General features: G+C 41.4%; 1 non-coding gene across 1 annotated transcript; it reads left to right on the top strand.

Annotated features, from left to right (window-relative positions):
• The first annotated feature begins 544 nt into the window (after positions 1–544).
• LOC145415503 (5S ribosomal RNA) lies at positions 545–663 on the top strand. Its single transcript, XR_013900103.1, has one exon. It is a non-coding gene; the product is annotated as a 5S ribosomal RNA (ribosomal RNA).
• Positions 664–18,549: the final 17,886 nt, after the last annotated feature.

The following is an 18,549-nucleotide window of genomic DNA, read 5'->3' as shown; positions in this document are numbered from 1 at the left end:
TTCATCATCATCAGCAACCTATAAGATGTAATAGACGTTTATGGGCTGCACTGTTGTTGCCATTGAACACTTTATACAACCTTTACTGAGTGATTTCTATTGCGTGTTATGCTTCCTTTGTGGTATTATATACCCTTTCAATTTCAGTCTTTTCTTGTCATAGAGGACTTTGCGGAGCCTCTGCCCTAGCAAGCTACTTTGATCATTACAGCTTTATATTCTCTTGTGTGCTATTCATCTCCGGCAGTCCTTTATTATCTCATCATTATCATCAATACCATCATAACCTCCTCCTCCTCCTCCTCCTTCTCCTTCTTCATTATCCCGTCTCTCTTTCCCTCTTAAATATGGGTGAGGTAGGATCCAGAAACAAGAAAATAGGAAGCACAGTGCAAAAACCAGAGAATTATCAATAGCAGGCCCAGTGAAATAGTCCACGCAGTCATCCACACATCATTCAAGCCACCGAAATCCTGGCCACCTGACCCACTTCAAAGGCCTGACCATTTGTACGTACCATTAATTAATTAATTAACTTGTTTTGGCCAACGGCCATACCACGTTGAGTACACCGCTTCCCGTTCGATCAGCGAAGTTAAGCGACGTTGGGTCTGGTTAGTACTTGGATGGGTGACCGCCTGGGAACACCAGATGCTGTTGGCATCCCTACGTCAAGTGGGGTTGGTGGAGGATTAGTGCCCCTCCCTGTAAAACAATTAACTCTAAGCCCTTGGCCACCCCGTCTGGGATACATGGCGTCTGGCAATGAATGAATGAAAAAAAATTTGTTTCAATGGATACATCACATACGTCTTCCAGAGCTTGTAACAGATATGAGAACACTTTTTTGCTTACGGAATTATTTTCCACAATGTACTGTATCTCGAGATTGACTTTTTACGTACCTATACGGTACTTGGGAGGAAATCTTATACCCTGGCATGGAAAAAATATATATATTCACACGACATAACAGTGCGGCCTGACCTGGACCCTTTGTCCAAGATAAAGTAAGACCAAGCAGAGCCGATATATATATATATTTTTTTCCTCAGTATACTTGTATGGGAAAGGTTCGAAGTCGGGTCGAGACTGCTGGATTTTTTGAATAAGCAAAGTGTCCTTCCGCCCATACTGTAAGCTTAATTCTTCTGTTTGGATATTTCAAGGTATAGTGATATTAATACACAACACCGGTGATTTCTTGGGGTTTATTTTTTCGCGTTTCCAGTACTTGGTATTTGTTCATTATTCACCAGTTAATTCAGTCAAATCACCTACTTTATTTTTATTCATGCTAAATGAAAACGATTCATTACAAATTTTGTGAGATTACTTGAGATGGAATGAGTAGATATAAGCTAAAAGTCTGTTCCATGTAGCACGAAATCGTATGTTCAGCGGCAAGAAGAAAAGAAAAAAAAAAAAAAACTGAGTGAAGTGATAAATAGGCCTGTGAGGACAACACCTACTGTGGCAAGGTAAACTGTACTTTGTTGAGGGTGATGAAAAATAATAAAGATCCCTTCAGCCTTACCGATATTACCTTCTTCTTGCCAGCTTTAGATTACTTATTCAGCTGAGTAGTAGTGATCGTAACTTGGTGGTAAACAAACAAGATTTTTGAAGCCCCAGCGGGCCGCTCAGCACTTGCACAAATTAAAACCGTCTGTAAACTACGCTTAGCTTGGGAGCAAGTACTCTGCGGCCATCGGGCCACAAAGCACTTGCCGATATGAGAACTGTTTCTGAACGACTACCACCACAACCACCACCAAACTCAGTTACCACAACCACCATCATCATAACAGTTACCAGCACCATCACAGCTACCATCACCACCATAACAGCTACCACCACCATCATCACAGTTAACACCGGCATCACCAACACCACCACAGCTCCCACCACCACCACCGTCATCGTTAGAGCTACCACTACCACCACAGGTACAGTACCACCATTTTCTGCTGAATGGAATCGTTTGTTCGTAGTATCAGTAAATTAATAGGCATCGGACTGTAGACGTACACCCGAGGAAAGTTCCGCGTTATACACTCTCACCACTTCGAAATAGTAAATGTGAGACAAATGGTAGCGAGGCAGTAGCCAACATTCATCTATCTGGTAACTGATAGAGAGGCTGCCTGCAGTCCTGTTGGACCCAGGTTCGAATCCCGGCTGGGGCAGGGAACAGTTTAAGGATTTGAATTTCATAAAAGCAGTCTTTCCTGATCTACCAGATGACCCGCCGACATGTCATAAAAGTAACCCCGCTAATACCAATACACCAGTCCTGTATGAGAAAGCCCTAGCATGTATTCAATATGGACGGTGGGTGTTAGCGACGAAGTGGTGACATGTACAGAGGTGCATGGTATGTAGGAGGACTACTGGGCCTTGAGTGCAGGCTGTGAAGCCTATGCCCAGAGTCGGACACATAAAAAAAAAAAAAAAAAAAAAAACTGTGAGAAGGATGGGGATGGAAGAGGGAGGGGTAGGAACTATCAGCTCCCCCAGCCTTCCTCCTGCCTTAACCTCTCCCCTATCACACAGTTGTACCAGACATTGGAGTGTCTGGCTGCTGCTTGACTAGTAGTTGTCTCACGCATAAAGGTCCGAACTGGCAGGCAGGAGTTTGAGGTGGAACTTTCCTCGGCTGTACTCTACGAGTACAATCTTCCCCTCTCTCTCTCTCTCTCTCTCTCTCTCTCTCTCTCTCTCTCTCTCTCTCTCTCCAAAGACGCACGAAACTCCAAGGAAATGCCTCGTCTCCTCTTCCATGTGCTCTTATTGTAACATCTTTGGGAACAGTTGTAAGGGCCCAGAATACCCCCTCAGACAATTACAAATGACATGAAAATTGAAACTGGCTGATCTGGGACCCATTTCCAACCCTCCTACCAAGTTTCATCAAGACCCTTTTTCTGGTTCTGACTACACACACACACACACACACACACACACACACACGGCCAGGCAGCATACTGGATGAAAGAATTTATTGCAAGAGTCATCATTTAGCCTACACCTTTCACTACGACAGGTTGTTTAGTAACATGTGTAGGTCCGCTACGGATTTAATATATCTGATATGCTTTACTACCATTTAGCATGTCCGATAGTGTTCTCGCTATCCTTAATAATATTAATATTTTTTATCGTGGCAAAATATTATTTGGTGTGCTGAAAGGGTTCCAATAATTCTAAGTACGCCGTAGGATGAAAAAGTCTGCATCTCACTGATGTACCTGTAATGATATATCCTTCACTCGAACTTGACCCAAATTTTTCTCCTCTTTTAGGATATTTAAAATACTCCAATGGCAAAAAGAGGCAATGCACTGGATGTATATACTTTCCATACCATTTCTTTGTAACTAACACTATTTTTTTTCTAGTGTGGTAGGTGGAGTGATACCATATGAGCTCTACACTGAGTGACAAGCCAAATGGTTTCCTGTACCAAGGAAACCATTTACTACGCTGGGTGGTAACCAAATAACAGGGGTTTCTGGCAGGGTTAAGTATCCCCCAGATTCCCCTATCCAAAATCACTTAATCATGGCAGTTGTTTCAGAGAGCCTCGGAGGGCCCAATACCCGCCCAGGGCCCTAACCAAATGGGCAGACTCCCGTGGCCATGTGGAATGTGAGAGGTGTGAATGAGGAGAGCAAGAAGGAGGAAGTGGTGAATGTGTTCAAGAGTGCGAGATATGCTGTGATGGCATTGTGTGAAACGAAGATGAAAGGGTGCAAAGTGGAGGAGTGGGAGGGTGTGAAATGTGTAAGATCGGGAATGAATGAGAAAGAAAAATGTAAGGAAGGAGTTGCTTTGTTGATGAATGAGGTGTGGCAATGTGGAATGAGAGACTATAAATGTGTCAGCTCGAGGTGTATGTATGTCAAGTTCAAGTTTGAGAAGGTAAAAGTGGCAGTGATTGTAGCGTATGCACTGTGTGAGGACGGGAGTGAGAGGGAGAAAAACAGGTTTTGGGATGAGCTGGGTGAAGTAGTGGGAGAAATCCCCAGGAGCTATAAAGTGATCGTTATGGGGGATATGAACGGAAGAGTAGGCACTGGTCCTGATGATGACATAATGGGTTGTTATGGGGTACCAGGAAAAAAATGATAATGGGAATCGACTAAAGGATATGTGTCAGGAAAGGAGGTTGTGCAATTGTAATTCTTATTTCAAACACAAAGATGCACATAAATATACAAAGTATAGAGGAAACAGGGATCGTGTTGAAAGAAGCCTGATTGATTAAGTGCTTGTAGAGAGGTCGATGATGGTAACGGTTGCTGATACGAGGCCTGTGAGAGGACGATGTGAAGGTCTGTCAGATCATATGATTGTGGTATGCAAGATCAAGCTGAGAGGAGTGAGGTGGATCAAGATAGAGAGGAGCAGTCAGGGAGAAAGACTGAAAGTTGAGAAGCTGAGAATCAAAGAAAAGGCAGATGATTACAAGACCAAAGCAGAGGACGAGTTAGAATCAGCACACTGGAATGAATTGCATCTGGACAGCCTGTGGAATGCATATAGGGATTGCTTAGTTAGGAATGCTAAAGTGGTGTGTGGTGTGGCAAGAGTATCAACAAAAAAGAAGGGTACGGCATGGTGGGAAGAAGATGTTAAGAGAACGTGGAGGAAAAGAAGAAGTGGCTAAAATGGTTACAGGATAGGGATTCAGTTGAAATAAAAACTGAGTATATCGAGTGCAAGAAGCACGTAAAGAGACTAGTGAAGAGGAAAAAGAAGGAAGTAAATGATGATCTGGGAAGAAAAATGAATGCGAACTACATTGATAATAGGAAGTTATTCTGGAAAGAGTTGCAGAAATGTAGAAGTGAAAATAAAAGAAATGTGATGGTGTGAAGGATGCAGGTGGCAGGTTACTAACTCATGGAGATGAAGTAAGGACCAGATGGAAAGATTATTTTGAAAGCCTGATAAATGGGAATAGAGAGAGCAGAGCGGCTGTAAACATGATTGGTTTGGGGTGTGTGCAGAGAAGGAATGCAGTGCCAGGAGACGTGACACTCGCACAGGTGAAGAAAGCTGTGAAACGGCTGAAAAATGGGAAAGCAGCTGGGGTTGATGACGTGTTGCAGAGGTGCTTAAGTGTAGTGGGAAGAGTGGAATGAAGTGCTTGTTGGAGATATGTAAGAAGGCATGGATGAGTGAAACTGTGTCTGCAGAGTGGAAAAAGGCTGTGATTGTGCTCCTGTACAAAAATACAGGTGAGCGATGCGAATGCAAGAATTATCGTGGCATAAGTTTATTGAGTGTGGTAGGGAAAGTATATGGAAGAATTTTTGTAGAGAAAGTAAGAGAGATATCAGAGGTCCTAGTGAGTGATGAACAGGGTGGCTTTAGGAGTGGCAGAAGAGGTGAGGATCAAGTATTTGCAGTGAGACAGACATTAGGGAAGGCTTGTGAGAAGGACCATAAGGTGTTTATGGCATTCATAGATCTGGAAAAAGCATACAACACAGTAGACAGAGAGGTATTGTGGAAAGTTCTGTGCATATGTGGTGTAGATGGTAAGCTGCTAGGTGCTGTCAAGAGTTTTTATGATGGGAGCGAAGCATGTGTAAGGGTTAATGGGCATTTAAGTGAATAGTTCTCGATCGGTGTGGGCGTGCGCTAAGGTTGTGTGATGTCCCAATTGTTGTTCAATATATATATGGATAGGGTAATGACAAGTAAAAACACGAGTAATGGAGAGAGGGATGGCGTTGGTAATGAATGGTGATAGGTGGAATATCTCAAATTTGTTGTATGCTGATGATGCAGTACTGCTTGCAAGTACCGGACAAGAACTTGGTAGGCTAGTGCAGAGCTTTGCTGATGTCTGTGAGCGTCGTGCCTTGAGAGTAAATGTAGAGAAGAGTTAAGTGATGGTTATTGAGAGAGAAGGTGACTCCCAGTGTGATGTCACAGTGAATGAAGAGACACTGGAATTGGAGAGAGAGTTCAAATACTTGGGTACAGTGATAGAAAAGAGAGGAAAATGTGCAAAAGAAGTTGAAAGTAGAGTGACACAAGGAAGAAAAGTAACTGGGGCAATGAAAGCCTTGACAAGAAACAGAGGCTTGAGTGTTGCAGCTGCATAAGACTTGCATGAGGGAGTGTTAGTGCCAACTTTAACATATGGGTGTGACACTATGGTGTGGCATGAAAATGAAAAGTCAAGAGTAAGAGCAGTGGAGATGGGACTGCTGAGGAATGTATGTGGAGTACAGAGGGTGGATAGGATACGAAATAATGTGATTCGTGAAAGATGTGGAGTGAGGAAGTCGGTGGACACCAGAATCGAAGAGAGTGTCCTGAGATGGTATGGTCATGTGAAAAAATGGATAACAGTAGAGTGGTGAGAAAGGTATACTAGAGCGAATTTGAAGAAGGGAGGAGGCGGGGTAGGCCAAGGAGAAGGTGGAGAAATATGGTGGATGAGTGTCTGAGGAGGAGAGGTTTGGAAGTCGGTGAGGCTAGGGAACTGGCAAGAGATCGAGCTGGGTGAATGAATGTTGTGAGGAGAAGTGCATGATCAGGGATTTTGTCACCCCTTGTGAGCATGGCAGCGTCCGGATTGACTCAATCGGATACGTTTGTGTAAAGCTGCAGAATGTGGTGAATGTTTTGGGCGTATCCGGTACAGCCAGGATTCCGGGGGCTTGAATGATGAGTGAATGGCAGTGTGGCCTATTTGGATTGGGCAAGTTTGTGCTGTCTGGACATTGCTACTCCTCGCCCTACTCTTGGGTGGGAAAGGAGGTCCGAATGATGATGATGATGATGATGATTAATCTGAGGTTACAACTCGGGGATGGTAATTTTCGGCTGCTGGAGAATAAAAGGCAACAGTCTTCCACAATTGGCATGGAGAGTCACACTGGTGTACCTCGGTATTGTTACTGGTGTGTCTTGTTACATTCCCACACAGGAAAGCAATGTCAATCTTACATTATGACAGCGTAATATACTTTATAACCACCCTCTGAAGTTAATCATGGAACCACATAAAACAGGTATTTAACTGAATATTTCATCGTCATTTAAAGTTAGAAGACTTGTACCCATAAGTGTGTGTGTGTGTGTGTGTGTGTGTGTGTTTCAATCAACGAAATATAGGTAAAGATTCTTATACTATATGAAGGACCAAATCTTTGCTCTAATTATTGTTATTGTTGTTGTTGTTGTTTTGGGCCGAAGATCATCTCGCTGAGAACCCGCAGCTCACCAGTCCCATTACGAGCAATGATGAAGTGCAGTATTAAGGGACGTTTGTGCAACCGACCCGTATCACTCACACTACAGCACATTAAAGCGTCCCTTTCCAGGATTATGAATGACCTTGAATTTTATGCAACACAACCCCCCACACACACACATATCATACATACGTATATAGATAGATAAATAGATAGATAGATAGATAGACATAGATAGACAGGTAGGTAGATAGATAAATAGATAGATAGATATAACATACTCATGGGAGATTTCAGTGCTAAAGTTTGGATATCGAAAAATGAACAAGCATTTATGGGAAAATTTGGAGTGAGAGAAAGGAATGAAAGCAGAGAAACGATGGTAAATTTTGCTGAAATGTATACCATGACAATAATGAATACTTTCTTTCACAAAAGAACAGGAAGAAAATAGACCTGGAGAAGTCCAAATGGAGATGCAGGAAATTAAATCGAGTTCATTACAGAAGATAAGAATAACACGATCATAAATATCACGGTTATCAACGAAGTAAATATAGAAAGTGGCCATAGAATGGTGGTTTGCACAATCAGATGCAATTTCAGAAGTGAAAGAAGATGATTAAATATGAAAACCAAGCAGCCTTTCAGCTTCAAATAAGGAAAAGATTCCAAGCTCTAAGCTATGCTGAGTGTGACACTGATGAGTTGAATGATAAACTAACAAAAGTGCTAGGAGAATCATCGGAGGTAGTAGAGAAAGCTAATACAACCAAAGCCATGAAGCATTCAGAAAAGACACTCGAGCTCATGCAAGGAAGAAAGGAAAAGATAAGTAAAACAAAGGTGAAGTAGAACAAACAGAATTAACTAAGCTTATCAACAATACACAGAGAGAAGAAAAAAGAGAAACATGGATCAGATCAAAGATACCATCAGGAAAGGAAAAACTCTGAAACAGGTCCGAAGAAAATGGCACTAGGACAACAACAAATTATATCACTGAAAGACAAAAACGATGAAGTCATTAAATGCAGAGATAAGATGATGAGAGTTGAAGAACTTTATAAAGAACTGTATGCATCAAAGAAAATAATACCAGTTGCTGTCTTTTCAACCGACACAAGCGAAATACCTGAGATAACACCCGACGAAGTAAATATTTCCCCTAGAAATATGAGAAGAGAGAAGGCCCCAGGAGAAAATGGAATAGTAGCAGGTTTAATGTCGGATGCAGGGGTAGAATTACAAAACAGGCTCGCATCGTCTTATAAACTCAGTGTATGAAAAAGAAGAAAATTCCCAAACCATGCTGAACTGCAACTGTTATTTTACTATACAAGAAAGGTGACTCAAAAGACCTTAGTAACAATCGACCCGTTAACTTGTTATCAATTGTTTACAAACTCTTCGCCAAAATCCTTACGAGCAGAATAACAACAAAACTGAAAGAAAACCAAGAGGCAGGATTCCGAAGCGGGTATTCCACTACTGATCATCTACACTCAGTGAATCAGCTAACTGAGAAAACTACAGAGTATAATAAACCACTGTGCTTAAGTTTTGTTGATTACGAGGAGGCTTTTGACTCAGTGGAGCAAATAGCAATTATAAATTCAATACGAGAACAAGGAGTAAATGAGAACACTGTAAAAGTGCTCGAAAATATAATGCAAAGAGGGAACTGCTACAGTATATTACATAATGACTGGGAAAAAAATTAAGACTGAGACGGGCGTGCGTCGGGGAGATACAGTTTTGCCAAAAATTATTTACAGCATGACTAGAAAGTATTTTCAGAAAGCTAGACTGGGAGAACAGAGGAATAAAAATAAATGGAGAAAAGCTAAACAATTTAAGATTGGCAGAAGACACTGTCCTAATCGGAGAAACAGCAGAGACATTGCAAGAAATGTTAAATGACCTGACTAGAGGAAGCCTTAAAGTAGGGCTAAAGATTAACCGGAGTAAAACTAATATTCAATCCAAATACACCGAAGAGCGTCATCAGAATAGGCGAAGAGATTTTTCAAGAAGTCGAGGAGTACATTTAGGTTGGGCAAATACTGATATTAACGAAAGATCATGACCGGGAAATAAAAACATGCATTACAGTTCGATGAAAAACACAGAGGTATTACGAAAAGTAGTTTGCCAATAAGTACTAAACGAAAATTGTATAATGTAATTTGTTCTCAAAGAGCAATGGGAAGGTCAGTGTTGGGAATATCTTTTAGGGACAGGAAAAAATCAACTTGGATGATATAGCAGACTTAAGTCAGTGACATTATAGAATCTATAAAAGAACAGAAGTAGAGGTGGGCAGGTCATGTAGCAAGGATAAGGGATAACCGATGGAGCAAGAGGTCGACAGGTAGGAGTCCAAATGCTTGTAAGTGTAGTAGAAAAAGGCCAGACAGAAGATGGAGAGATGTGATAGAGAAATTTGCAGGCAAAACGTGGCAGAGATTAGCACAGTCAAAGAATTCGTGGAGAAGGTTGGGCAGGCCTTTGATTGGCAATGGACTTGCAATGGCTGCTGCTGCTGCTGATGATGATAATGATACATACTGTACATATAATAGGGCTGAGTACCAGAAGGGCCAATGTCAAAAAATGAGGTTTTGAGAAAAATGTATTTGAAAGTTTGCAGACTTTACTGAAATTCAGCTAAGTACATTGGCCCTTCTTGCAAAGACAGCTCTGTTTCAACACAGACATTGGCTCAGACCATTGCATTATAACATCTTTCCTAAGACTCTGGGGACATTGGCCTCTGTAGCAGTGAAAGACCTATATTTTACAAGCTCCCTGGTACCCTTATCTCCATATGAGCAATTTTTGACATTGGCCCTTCTTGCACTCAACCCTCTCTCTCTACTGTATACATACACACACACACACACACATATATATATATATATATATATATATATATATATATATAATCATCATCATCAGCCGTTGAGGTCCACTGCAGGATCGGCCTATCCCTACCGAAGCAGGGACGATACAGTCAATGTATCTCTTACCCAGTGGCCTAGGCTGTCTGGTAGGGACTGTATGTAGGGTGAGAAGTGCTTGTAAGTGTTAGTGTTGTAGTGGCTTTGGATGTGTGTGTAGTCTGTGAACCAAGTGTAATCGGCCCGCCTTATGCCGATTGGGTGCAAGCATACTAGTATGCGACACTGGTTCAACCACAGCACCCCTTATGTCCGCCAAAGTAGCAAGTGGCTAGGTGAACGATTCCCAAAGTTTTTACAACTCTGGCGGGAGGCGAACCCTCGTCCACCAGCGTGCGAAACGCACACTCTACCACAGAGGCTCCATAGGTATATAAATATATATATATATATATATATATATATATATATATATATATATATATATATATATATATATATAGAGGGAGCGAAGCGAGCGAGAACATTGTTCTTCACCAGAAATTTGGTGTTTTAAATGTTTCCAACATAAGGCTAATAAAATCTTCCTATTTACTATCACCATTTTTTTTCTCATCTCGACTGTTGAACTAATCGTTGGATGTTATATCATTTTCTAATGGTAATGATAATTTATTTTCACTGATACCAGACTTTTCTCTGAGAAAAATCAAATGTAGCAAAAAAAATAATAATAATAATAATTAATAAGAAAAAGACGCCCGCAGCATTTACCACACCTAAAACGGAGTTCAATTTTTTTTTTCCTCAGTCATTGGATGCCTTCCAACCGTACCGTTCATTTTGCAAACAACGAGCCAAATATAGCAGAGAAAGACCAAGAAATACAACCTTGAGCCCGTAGACATTTCCTCACCTATGGTGTGGACGCCTATGCTTAACATACATACATACATATAGATAGATAGATAGATAGATAGATAGACAGACAGACAGACAGACAGATACACAGGTAGATCGATATAATAAAATGTGTGTGTGTGTGTGTGTGTGTGTGTGTGTGTGTGTGTGTGTGTGTGTGAGATTCATTATTCGGCCCAGCAGTTTGTATTTCTTTCTTCCCCTTTACGAGAAGCTGAATGAGGGAAATAAAGTGAAAATGGTCGTAAAGAATTATTCCTCTATGTTCACACACCACCCCCTGGCCTCCCTCACAGCGGCAGTAGGTATCCCTGCAATGTACAGTATGTTGTGCAGCTGGCTTAGATTTTATGTCCATCGACAACACGAGTCATTAAGGCAGACGATCTACTTTTTTTAAGCCCAGTCATCCCCAAGAAAATGACCTTCATTATTCGGTGGAAGAAGACTGATCTTTTATGCTTATCGCATGCACGTGTCATAATGCAAACAGTTCTGCATTTGATAAGTCCCACTGTTCCCATAGAACACGACGCACTCTTACTGGGTTACATCCACGTTGCAAACTGTACTTCTAGGTGAACATGTATAAGGAGGAAGCTTAGTGAGTCCACTGTCTAATCGGCTCGATAACTGAACTCGGGCTCTTCCATTTGCTGGTTGAATGTAGTAACCAGTAGACCACCGGCACCTCAGTGTTGTAAATAATTAGTTTCCAATGTCTTTATCTGTTCATCCTTAACACTTCCCCACAGAATACTTCATCTTGTGTTGCTCACAGTCATTTTTCTTGCTTTTCTAAAGATCGAACTAACATCATTATAGTCGCGGCTCAAGACTCTGAGGTTGTCATTATCATACCCTGGCAACCCATCATTCAAAAGTGCTTTCGATTTCGTATCATATTATACACAAATCATATTATTATGCACCAATATATTATATATTACACGAATATTATTATACACGAACATATTTTACACGAATATTTTTATACACGAACATATTATACACGAATCACATGCGTCACATTTTATACACGAAATCAGACGCACCTTTGAATGGTAGGCACGATAATAACAACCTCAGAGTCGCGCGCCGCGACTATAGTTAACTGCAAAATGCTGTGTATATTACATACCGGGCCTTATACATTGCCAGTACATCAAAGGAGTCACGGTTATTTCTTTTTCTAGAGGAAGAAAGTAAGATTTGCTATTTTCTTGTACAGCAATATCATCTCTCTTTTTTTTTCTCTCTCTCTATTCCCATAGCTCGTCAGTCTGGAGAGGAGCTCCCATGCATCGTTTTGGTAAATAATTTTGCAGGAAATTCCCGGATGAGATTTGAGAGATAACAAGCGGGCAGGGACTGGCCGAGGAGCACCGCCCCCCCTCATTTCTCGACCCCTTTCGTTCCTCACCATCCCACCCCAACCCTGTCTCTGCCCCCTCACCCAACCCTCCGTCCTTGACCCCCGCCCCTGTCCCTGCCCTGCTTCCCGCCGTGGTTGCTCCTCACACTCTCTTATCGCCACCATCTCCGCCATCGGGAAATCGATGGAAAGAAAATTGGTGAGTCTTGCCGGAGGGAAGGAGCAGGAAAGGTGAGGGCGAAAGTGTGAGGGACGCGTTCCACTTTATATTATTGGACGTGAACTGTGAGTCCATATTGTACCCGTAGCTTCTTGTACAGAAATATCATCAGTTACAATTTGAGGTAATTATTAGTCTTTTTCAATCTTACGAAGTAACGCAGTTTTACTTATCCTAAAGCCGTTTCTGACATTTCAGTTTCTTCCTTCTACTGTTTTTCATACCAGTTCGCGTTGCTACTAACGCCTATCCTTTGCATCTAAGTCAACAGGCCTACAGTAAAACTATGTATATATTGTCACATATTACACTAAAGGTTAGGGAGTAAATTGGATGTATAATAATTGGAAACGTTTTTAGCCTAAAAACACGTTCATGGCAGAATAATACGGAAAACTGACTGTTTTCATCACTTTCAAATCACAGTGAATGCCCTAACAGTGGAGTAGTTTAAAATTAATGTTACGTTTCCCTTCCTTTACAATATGAGAGATCGTAGAATACAGTTTCTCTCCAATCTTTTCTATGAAGTGTCCATGGCACTTTATCTACAGTATGCTGCATGATGGTCTATCTCACTTTTTCCTGTCGACCTCAGCTGGAGTGTTTGGTGGGGGGAGAGGGGAGAGGCCTCTTGCTTTGCTACCCATATATCCTACTCATAGAATTAGATATAGTTATAATCTCTGTGACAGCATCGAAAGGACTATCAGGTCTGTTACTGTTTGCTTTCCCTTGTACTCCTTTGTGTTGACGTTCATGGGGTTCTGTGTGATTGGGAATGAATCCATGCCCCAACACTTTCAGGTGTCGAGTCTCTGGCCATCTAACAACACATACACAAACATTTTGCCGCGAGCGTGTGTGTGTGTGTGTGTGTGTGTGTGTGTGTGTGTGTGTGTGTCATCACGTTATTTTTCACAGACTGATCGTCTAGGAAGGGATGGGGATCTGATTCACCCACACACACAGACCCGTATGAACTTTTAAGAGTGGCAGTGTCTATGCCTGGTATTTCGTGACAATTTCCATGTTTCGATGTGGACCTTTCAGATTATTATATACCCTCAGAAGGTCAACACACACACACACACACACACACACACACACACACACACACACACATATATATATATATATATATATATATATATATAAAACTATCTATCTGTCTATATATATATATATATATCTATCTATCTATATATATATATATATACCGGTATATATGATTTATAGATAATGTACTGTTCGGATTAGTGTTGCTATATTTCAAAAGATAAATGCGTTTCTTTGGTTAGACATTTGACCCCCTCCCCCCAAGATCTGTCGAAAGTCCTGAATGAGAAATGAGAATGGTGTCTGTGTCTATTCGCCTAGGGAACAAGTGTACCATATGTGAAGTGAACTTTTGATGAAATGAAGGAATCTAATTTGAGAACTGCCTGGTAGAAAGAAAGTGAACAAATATTGTACAGTACGATCTTTGATGGAACAATAGTTACGTCCCTGGGCAGATGGGGTTAACAATATGGGCCAATGGCAATCTACTCCGTTCTAAATGTATGGAACTGAGGCTAGGCCACCGTAGTCCAGGACATTTAATTGTGAATAACCAGCCAGTTTCTTGGTGGCAGTAATGATCGAAGAACTTCCAGTCACTTGTTAGGAATCGAATCTATACATAACCGTCACTCTCTGTGGCGTTCTAACCACTAGCCCACCAAGTGTCAATACCACAATAATATCATTGACTCGAATGATGTTTTATTGTTTTATTCTTGCTACATCCAGAGAATTTTATTCAGCTTAGGTTAACATTTTCAAACCAGAGCGGTCAGACATAGCCATTACGAACTCCTTAAACCAAAGAGGCCCTTCCTGACTTAAACGAGAGTGTTATGAGACAGCAAGAAGAACAGATTAATTAAATAAATGGTCGGGCTGAACGATTTAATAATCATTTCCTATATTAAGAAAATTAAATGTTAATGAATGAATTGTTATTTGTAATTGTACCAGTCGTAAAAAGAATCGGGAATCGATGAATACGCGAGGAAGGAGAGAATCTAACTGATGAAAAATAATAAAATGAGCACGCTGAAGGTAATCAAGTGCACAAATAATGCTTTTATTAAGTTTCCAATATTGCCCTTAAAGGAATACTGTGGGAAGAGTGAGGCTGCGGATGTTGGAGAAGAGATATACAAGCCAGTGGTTAATTTTGTAGTCTTGCTATTGTCAGATGATTTTAGGCGGCTAAGGAATGATCCTGCCATATCCTATGATGACACTATATGTAGCACAGAATTCCCTAATTATACGATCTGTTTAGCAACGGTTGTATATCGAGTGTAAGGACTGTAGCCTCTCCTTTCACTGATCCACCTGGTGAACAAGCCTACATCTTTTCTATCCTTAATGACCTAGAGCAGCTTGTACAGCACCCTACCCGTATCCCTGACCGCCTTGGAGAGAGCTCCAACATACTTGACCTCTTCCTTACAACTAATCCTTCTGCTTACACTGATAATCTTTTCTCTCCTTTGGGCTTCTCCGATCACAGCCTTATCACCTTAACCTGTCCTATCGCTCCGGTACGGCCTGTGGACCCTCCAAGGAAACGACGCCTGTGGCACTTTGGAGCTGCGGATTGGGAGGCCCTCAGGCAGTACTTCTTTGATTTTCCCTGGAATGATTATTGCTTCCATGGCCGGGAGCCATCTGGGTGTACCTCGCGCATTACGGAGGTTATTCTCTCGGGCACTGAAGCATACACTCCTTTCTCATATCTTTTGACTAATGCAAGAAAGCCTTGGTTTAATCACGCTTGTTCTAATGCTGTCCGCAACAAGGAGAGGGCCTATAAAAGGTACCAGAGCCAACCCATCCCTGAATCACATCTTTTGTACGTTTCTGCCCGGAACCGTGTTAAGTCTGTTCTTCGCTCTGCTAAAAATAATTTCATCCGTACTAAATGCTCTCAACTCTCCAATCCGAATTCTTCCCGCTCCTTCTGGCACCTTGCCAAAAATCTCTCTAACAACTTTACCTCATCATCCTTCTCTCCTCTTTTCTACTCTGATGGTTCTGTAGCTCTTTCTTCTACTGATAAAACAGATCTCTTCGCTCAGACTTTCTCCTCAATTTCCACCTTAGACGATTCCGGTGCTGTTCCTCCTTCACTTCTCCCCTCCGACTTACTCATGGCTGACATTAAAATTTCTTCAGCTGATGTATTTTCTGCCATCACTGGCCTCAATACTAACAAGGCGTATGGGCCTGAAGGTGTCCCTCCTGTTGTTCTCAAGAACTGTGCTTCTGTGCTTACACCCTGCCTAGGCAAACACTTTCGTCTTTGTCTATCAACTTGTACTTTCCCTTCTTGCTGGAAGTTTGCTCTCATTCAGCCAGTCCCAAAGAAGGGTGACCATTCCCAACGCTCTATCATTCGTCCAATTGCTTTAACATCCTATATATCAAAAGATTTCGGGTCAATTCTTAACAGAAAAATTTTAAGGCATCTTTCCTATCACAACCTTTTTTCTGATCGTCGGTATGGGTTCCGTCAGGGACGCTCCATTGGTGATTTTCTCACTTACCTTTCAGACTCTTGGTCATCCTCCTTTCGGGACTTTGGCGAAAGCTTTGCCATTGCACTTGACATCTCTAAGGCTTTCGATCGAGTCTGGCATAAATCTTTAATTTCCAAATTGCCTTCTTACGGTTTCTATCCTTCTATCTGTGCCTTCATCTCTAGCTTCCTTTCTGGTCGTTCTATAGCCGCTGTTGTAGACGGCCATCGTTCTTCTCCTAGATCTATTAACAGTAGTGTTCCTCAGGGCTCTGTCCTATCACCAACTCTCTTCTTTTTATTCATCAATGACCTTCTAAGCTGTACATATAACCCTATCCACTCGTACGCTGATGACTCCATCCTTCACCTTTCCATTCGGTTCCCGCAACGTCCATCTCAGCAGTTACTTCAACAAACAAGGGATGAGGCTATGGCACACCTAATGTCTGACTTAGCTCGTATCTCTGACTGGGGTAAAAATAATATTGTTGTTTTTAAAGCATCAAAGTCTCAGTTCTTACACCTATCAATCCGACAAAATCATCCACAGGTGTACCCACTAATGTTTAATAATACTCAGCTTAATCCTGCATCATCCTTGAACATGCTTGGGGTTTCATTCTCTCGGGACTTATCTTGGAAAGATCATATTACATCCCATGTAAAATCTGCTTCCAAGAGATTAGGTGTGTAAGCCGACTCCGTTCCTTTTTTACCCCTGCACAATTGGTGAGTCCATACACGGGCTTTATCCGCCCCTGTGTGGAGTACAACTCGCATGTGTGGGGAGGTTCTTCACATACAGCTCTTCTCAATAGGATGGAGTCAAAGGCTCTTCGTCTCATTAACTCTCCTCCTCTTACTGGCTCCCTTCAACCTGTCTCTTCGCCGCAGTGTAGCATCTTTATCTTTTTTCTATCGCTACTTCAATGGTCGCTGCTCCTCTGAACTATCTGCATGCATTCCTCCACCTCTACGACGGGCGTGTAGCACCCGTCAAGCAGCAAACTCTCATCCCTTTTTTGTCCAACTCCCTAATGCAAAAGTTAACCGTTACTCCCAGTCCTTCATTTATGCAACAGGTCAACTCTGGAACTGTCTCCCTCTGTCTGTATTTCCTGTTTCCTATGATCTCCAGTCTTTCAAACGCAGTGTGTCCAGGTATTTCGAAATGATCGGATCTTGAATTTGGCTCTGTCTTGTATTTTGTTTTTCTCTTGGAAGGAACAGTTTTTGCGGGCTTCTTGCCTTTGGTTCCTTCTTCCTTGCATTAAAAAAAAAAAGCCATTGCATAAGCGAAAACTGCCTATCATTATACAGAACAAGAAGAATGACATCCGAGATGATATTCCTCCGCCAACGCCTATACCAGATATCTGAAATTTAATCTGGCCCATGACCCGCATATCCACAAAATTTTATTGAAATCCATCGATCTTTTTTTTTTTTTTTTTTTTTTTTTTTCAATATATTGTGAAAAAAAAAAGTCCTAAACCGCGACTTGGACTCAGATCACCACCAAAAGTTATTCAACTCTTCCTTAACACATGGTCCATATCCCTACAAAATTTCATTAAAATACATCAATAGTTTCCTGAGATATCTTGTGCACAATCAAAGAGACAGAGACACACAGGAGTGAATACACAACCTCCTCCAACTTTCACTGGCCGAGGTCAAAACGGATGCATAAACGTTTAAACCGTATAAACAAAAAATCATATAACGGTCGGATGTCAAATAAGCGAGACGTAAATTATTCTGCAGTACTACTGCAGGATATGGTTCATCGTGGGAAAGACCTCTTTTATTATGAAGGATAATGAATGGCATACCTAATCCTTCAATAGAAAAAGCGTCTTCAAACCTGTATGCATTGGTTTGGATATAGTAAGAAAATAATAATTAAAAAAAAAAACGTTCTTGTATTGGATGGGTTTAATGAAGGCCATATTTTAGCTCTCAAGTTCATACAGTCTGAATAAAGACGTAAGAATGACTCAAGAATAAAAGAAATCTTCTGAGCGAAGTAGTAGAAAGGACTACTGGAGTATGAGTCATGGTAAGGTTCTCGAACACAGTTATAGTAGATTCCCTGTTAACTGAAATATGTTTTCATGGGAAGAACTAGCCAAGGGAAGATTTTGCTCTCCTTTTCCTGATTTTCCTGAAGAATATTGTTATAACCTGCAGCAATTTTCGTCTCTTAAAGTTTATTGATGAAGTCAGAACAGGAGATAGACCAAGATTCGGCAGTCTCCTTGTTCCTTCTGCATACCAAAACCTGAGCTGTGATGGGGAATCGACCATAAGTGTGTTTATGTATCCTGGAC

The sequence above is a fragment of the Coenobita brevimanus genome, chromosome 102, assembly GCF_032717465.1.
Source record: "Coenobita brevimanus isolate Jiangsu-jjx chromosome 102, ASM3271746v2, whole genome shotgun sequence".
Taxonomy (NCBI): domain Eukaryota; kingdom Metazoa; phylum Arthropoda; class Malacostraca; order Decapoda; family Coenobitidae; genus Coenobita; species Coenobita brevimanus.
This window is presented reverse-complemented; position numbering and strand designations above follow the sequence as displayed.